The 6,739-nt window shown below is 36.4% G+C and overlaps 1 long non-coding RNA gene across 1 annotated transcript; it reads right to left on the reverse strand.

Moving 5' to 3' along the window:
* Positions 1-4,580: 4,580 nt before the first annotated feature.
* Positions 4,581-6,347, reverse strand: LOC109299927. The gene is made up of 2 exons (XR_002098059.1): positions 6,054-6,347; positions 4,581-5,103 (listed from the first exon to the last, which is right to left on the reverse strand). It is a non-coding gene; the product is annotated as an uncharacterized LOC109299927 (long non-coding RNA).
* Between the last annotated feature and the right edge of the window lie 392 nt (positions 6,348-6,739).

A 6,739-nucleotide genomic window follows, 5' to 3' on the forward strand; every position in this document is an offset into this window, starting at 1 on the left:
ACAAGCCTAAAACCTAGACACTCAAAACTTGCTGCCTATCTTTGGGAGAGACTTTAAGTCTACAGGCAGGTAATTTTCCGACATGGTTGTTCTGGGATGGCATGGTTGTTTATGGTTATGCCATAAACAAAAAAAAATTGTCTATTTCACCTATTTCATGCCTAAGGCTGATAGGGATGCAAAATCAAAATCATACCAGTGCAAATCAAGCCTGTAGGGCCTGATTTGATATGCACTCTAAAATGCCACATTGGATCATGCACGAATAGTGGTGCCTCTAGTCTTTTTGAATAGCATTAGGTACACTGGAATGAAATCTACAGAAGCCAGCACACTGAGTTGGAGCTGCCTAAACTAAGATGATAGGAAATACTGAATGGGTCAGACAGAAAGCATGTAAAATGAATGATAAGTCATGTACGTTATACAATGTAGGTACTATCAACAGAATAGTTCAGTGTTTACAGCAGTAAAACTCTTACTATGTTTTGATACTGTCTGCACGATCTCAATACTGTTTTTTGTTCTATGGACCTTCTTGGTATAGACTGTGTGGTTCCAAATAAAATGGGAGAAACACAAAAAAAGCATCCTCCCAAATGATTATTAAAAGTAGAAATGAAGGATTTGCTATACTAGAGAAGACCAGTGATCAATTTAATCCTACACTCGTGCTGTAATCAATAGATTAATTAATGTTATACATGTTTATACTTATATATTCTATGTAAGTGTTTTAACCTATATAAATTCTGAACTGGCTTTTGTGATAATGAGGGGTGGTAGGATAATTGTGCTCTATGGTGGGGATCCATTTTTGATTTGACACCTTTTGATGTCTCTGTGTTCTGCATTCTTCCATACACCATTAATTATTTTAATATCATTCTTCTGTTTACATCCCCTTCAAGTAAGCAATCCCACTTTTTCCAATTCTTTTCATACGAATGCTCGCTCATGATCTTTACTACTTTCAGCATCTACCTCTGAACTCCCCCTAACTCTGTTACAGTCTTTTGGAGGTAATGTGACAAACAGAATATTGTATTCCTGAGAAGAGGTATCACAGCTGTTAAGAGCAATATATTCTGTACTTTCCATGCTGTTCATAATGTATCCCAGCATTTTTTTTTACTGTTTTCACTGTTGCTGTTCATTGTGTTGAATATTTTTCCTGACTCTCTTTACAGAATAGGCATACCTGCTTTAAACTGTTCTCTCAAATATATATGCTACTTTGAATTTGTCAACATCAATTTTAAGTTGTAACCACACTGCCCATACACTGTACTTGATTATAGTTTCATAGTTTCTAGGGTTGGAAGGGACCTGAGCGGATCATCAAGTCTGACCCCCTGCCATGGGCAGGAAAGGATGCTGGGGTCAAACGACCACAGCAAGGTGTACATCCAGGCTCCTTTTAAAGACCTCCAGAGTAGGAGCCAGCACCAGACCCTTTTGAAAATTTCCCACAACCTTGTCAAGTCTTGACTAACTTGAAAAATCATCTGCATATTTTGCCATCTCTCACTGCCCCTTTTCCGAGCCCGTAACAAATATATTAAATAACTGCTAAGCAGTGTGTCAAATTCTGATTTCAGTCATGATATAAATCTAGCAATTTCATTATCAGTAACTCCAGTGGAAATGCTCCAGATCTACACTAATGTCACTGATAATAATTAGGCCTCCCTAAAGAGACAACAATAAGTGACCCCAAATCCATGCTAAGCAGCTGATTTTTTTAAAGGATATAGTACTGTCACTTTCCATCTTACATGAGAAATGTCAATCAGGAACAGCTCTTTAACTTAATTGAACATAAAACTGAAATTTAGCTTAAAGAAAAAATGGAATAGGTAACTTGCTACAGCTGTGTGAATAAACTACTAAAGTACATAATTTCATCATTGATTTAGCACTTTTCTGAAATCAACCAATTCACTTCAGTAAAATTTGCTGTTTAAAGTTTTAAATGTTATTAAAAGTTATTTTGAGAGATTTTTTTTCACTCAAAATCTGCATTACCATGTTGCACTAGAAAACGCATTTTCTTTTTGCTATAACTTTCAGTAGAGATGCTCTGGAAGTGGTTCCTAGAAGTAATAATTTCCCACATTGTTCCATAGGGGTTTTTTTCCCCCTACTACTGTCTTAATTCTAGTATAGCTGTGTTCTCTAAAATATACTGTGTACAGAAGTTACTAAAGCAAAACTTAAAAAGATCTTTAAAAGTGTAAGGTTTACAAACATGTATTACATGTTAAAGTAACTTTGGTGGCATCAAATGGAAACAGATTATGGCAGATATCCAAACTTCTCTGCAGAAGAATAGTTACAGTGGGGAACAATTAAGCCCAGCAGTTAAATCTTTTACTTAAATTTCTTTGGACAATTAGGGAATATATTCAGCTTACAAAATCTTACTGTCAAAATGACTGAGGAACTTAAATTGAGGATCTTATATGGGACTGATGGACATAAATTATGTGATTCAAACAAAGCTTAAATAGTGTATTTTATTCTGGGGGTATTACATAGCTCTAAAACTAATTTTTTCTTGACTAAAAAAGTTTAAATGTATATGAAAAAAGATTTAATAGTGAAGTTAAAAATGTTGTAATAGATATAATTCATATGCTTAAAAGTAAGGACAGTCTAAGAAATTTTCCCAAATCATTGGATGACACTGATTCAAAGATGAAGTTTTGCTATTCATCACTTATTTCTATACAACAGCCTGATTACAAGTTGTTTTCTTTTTTTAAACAATGATCAGCTTTCAAAACTTAACCTAGATTTCACTTTACACTAGCATGCCTGCATTAATAGCATGCAGAACTAAAGTTATTTGTTTGAAGTCAGCCATTTTACATCATATTTATCAAATAATAGTTTGTCAGTATTGTCGGCAGATTGTGTAATGTAAGTCTTCAGCTGTAAGGGCTAACTTCCACCAGCAGGGGAGAGACATTGAAAAACAGGATAGCATAACACATTTCCATTAATACCAACAGTTTTTGTAAAAGAAATGCATGTAGTCAGAGTATATAGTAATGAAAGCAACAAAGGTGGAACACAAAGAGGTGTTTAAATACTTTGATATTTAAATCCTATACATGGACTTATAAGAACTTTGAAAATGACTGTGTACATTTAAATAATCAGCTAAGCAGCCGATTTAGAGAGTGCAGAAGTAATTGGTTCATCAATGATGTAAAGTATGAACAAACGTCTTCCCAAACTAAAAAGTTAACAACAATCTACAAAGTGATTAAAACAGCACTGGTCATAAATAATTTGTTCCTATTAGTTCTGAAAAACACCTACATCTTCCTCTTTGGTAGAGTATCAAAGTTTACAAAAGAAGGCTATTGTTTAGGAATAAGAAACGGTTGATACAGCTTCCCATCTGAAAGAAGACAGACCAGGAAGATTTAAATTAGTATTTGAATGGTGTTTCCCCCCAACAAGCAAAATTTAGTTCTAATTTTTTTTCTAAAACTGAACAAAAGCCCATTTGTTAGGGAAGTATTTGTCCAGGAAATAATAAGGGGCCAGACCAGATTACATGAAAGGAAAAAAAAATGTATTCATGGAAAAATGCAATGAACTAGAGTCACTCCACTGAATTCCTGATGATAATGCATTTTTAAAGCAAGAAATTAAACCAGACTGACAACTGATAGTGATAAGAAATCTTGATGGGTAGGCATACCCGGAGAACAAAACTACTTCAACACACCTACATTCAAGCAGAAATCACAACACACAAAAAAGCATGTAAATGCCTTCTAAATATGAAGTTGAGATGGCAAAAGGGATTATTTGGGTACTAAACTAGGGACATATTAAAAGGATACCATTTTCTGAATGTGGTGAGAATCTGCCACTTGGGGTGAAACAACAACAGTTAAAAAGCCTGCATGCGCACACAAGGCCATGTGAAGCAGACAAAAATTGAGGCATTTAGATTGTCTATGATTGATTTTTGAAAAAATGAATTGCTATGTATATTAAAGTGTAAGTATGTATAAATTTTACTACATACACACAATCTCTTTCTTGAGCAGAGTAAGATGTGTTTATTTTAAAAAGTCACAAAGGTAAGAAAAATCTGTACAAAAAGGTACAATACATGCATGCAAATTGATGAAATATATCAAGTTTTCATAAGCTGTTAAGGGATTAAAACAAATTACTAATCATATTAATTAAAAATAAGGGTTTTGTTGTGCTGTTTTAAAATTTTAACAATTGCAATCTGAAGAGGTAAAATCATTCCATGGCTTTTTTTCTAATGCAGACAGAAATAGCCCATAAAAACTGCAATGAATAACAGAGTGAACGAACATGTCAGTGTATCTGGTTAAAAAGAATGTAATTTGACAAAAACATAAAAAATAAAAAAAAGACTATTGTGGAGGACAGCATTTAAGGCTCTGAAAATTCATAGATGTATTTTTTTTCTGTTCAGGAAAAGAAAAACTCTCTCCATTGCATTTAAGTATAACGTGCAGTGAAAACATTCCTGAAAAAATAACAGAGTATTAAAAACAAAACAAAACACCTTAATGTACATCACCAAACAGAAATAATTTAAAATCTTTCCCTGAAGCAAATGCAACTTTCACATAAAAGTAATCTGTTGATCTTATTGCATGAGGAACCTGAATTTGAACGTACAACAGCACAAGTATGTCTTACGTTTATATATTTATTAGATATTGTTTTTGTTACTATTGTGCCTAGGCCAGAGTCATGGATTGGTGCCCTGTTGTGCTAGATATTGTACAATAACAAAGAATCCTTATTTCTACAATCAAAAAACCAAGAAAGCTTTGGTACTGTTTTACTCTAAATCAGAAAAGTTGTTACTGGCTGTCAAAAGACCAGGAATGTTACAGTGTATCTAGGATACTTCCTCTTCTGGATCAAAATCTTTTGGGGTTTAATTGTCAGAGTACCTGACTTACAGGTACAATTACATCATATGTTAGGCATACTTTGTAATACTCAGATGTCACTGGAAAATTAAAATGTTAATTCACGTAGTCCTTAGGTGTCAACACTGCTTAACGCATGGAAAAACACACCACATTTCTAGAAAAAATGAACAATTTTATTTTCATAATTTTTATTGAGTAATAAAGGCGATTAGAAAACTATTATAAATATTGAAACACTGCTATAGAACCTATGGTTAAAAGGTAGGACAGTTACTGTTATAAGAAAACAATAAAAGGGAGACACATACTTGGAAAAAAATACCAGGCAAAGGCTAGTTCCTTGAGAAATGGATCAGCTCTACTACATACAGTATGCATATTTTTAGTACTTGGAAAAATATTAAAGAATTTTTAAGGATGCTGACAACCTGATCACATTACAGCACCACACATCAGGTTGTAGTATTTAAGAATGTAAGAACTGCCGTTTAATAGGTTAGACCATGGGCCCATCTTGCCCAGTGTCCTGTGTCACACAGGGGCAGAGTGGATGCTGAAAGGGAGACGGAACTGGTATGACCAGGGATTTTTTCCTCACTTGCAGCCTCCAGCATTTAAGGTTCGACTCAGAGGCTGTACCCCTCACTCCCATGCTCAATAGTTGCTGATGTACCATTCCTCCAAAAATGAGTGCAATCCCTTTCTGAATCTAGCTCAACTGTCAACTTCCACAACATCTGGTGGCAGAGTGCCATACTTTAGTAACATGCTGTGTGACAAAGAACTTCCTTTTATTAGTTTTAAACTTACTACCTACTAATTTCATTTTATGACTCTGAGTTCGTGTGTTGTGAGAGAGTAAATAATAAATCCCTATTTGCTTTCTCTTTGCCATTTAGTATTTTGTAAACCCTGATCGTGTGCCCCTCAAGCATCTCTTTTCTAAACAGAATAGGCCTGGCCTCTTTGGTCTCTCACCCCATGTAAACCCCTCCATACCACTAACCATCCCTGCTGCCCTTCTCAGGACTCCCCTCCTTCTTCCACATCTTTTCTGAGGTGTGGGAATTAGGACTGGGCTGGGCAATCAAGCTGTGGACTCACCACGGATTTAGAAAGGGGTACAACAACACTTTCTCACCGCTAGCATTCACCGTTCTGTTTCCAAAAGTGTACATCTCTTTTGGCAAAGCGTGGGCCATCTAGGCGTCAATTCTCTGGCATTTGCACTCCTGCCGTGCTGCTGGACGTGGCTGTAGCAAGTGCTTTCACCACCCCAAGGAGAAACCTCAGACACAGGGAGGACATAGATTTGCAGGGGTTGGCTTGTCAGCTGGCACATGCAGGCATATGTGTGTGTGTATATAGATGTATACAGTTAAATGTGCACAGGTCTATATCTATCTATCTACCTATATATATATATAAAAACATCTATATAATCTATACAAGCTATAGATCTATCTATATCAACATATCTATACCGATAGATCTATATACACACAGATAAACATAGAGATGCGTTTATATATCCGTATACAGGTAGATATGGATACAGATCTATGTATCGATACAGAAGTATATATTGTGCCTCGACACCCCCTAAACGACTCTCAGTCTAAGCCTCCCCTTCTCTGACCAGGACCTAACGCGGAGGCCGAGGGGAAGCGGCGCGGTCCCCTTGGCCCCGGGCCCGTCCCCGCCCCGGTCCTGGGGCGCGGCCGTTACCCCGAGGCTCGCGCGCGCGTGCGGGTGGGGGGTGGGGACTGCGTCACGGGCCGCCCCGCCCG

This window comes from Gavialis gangeticus, unplaced genomic scaffold, assembly GCF_001723915.1.
Source record: "Gavialis gangeticus isolate Ggan-Ray unplaced genomic scaffold, GavGan_comp1, whole genome shotgun sequence".
Lineage (NCBI taxonomy): Eukaryota > Metazoa > Chordata > Crocodylia > Gavialidae > Gavialis > Gavialis gangeticus.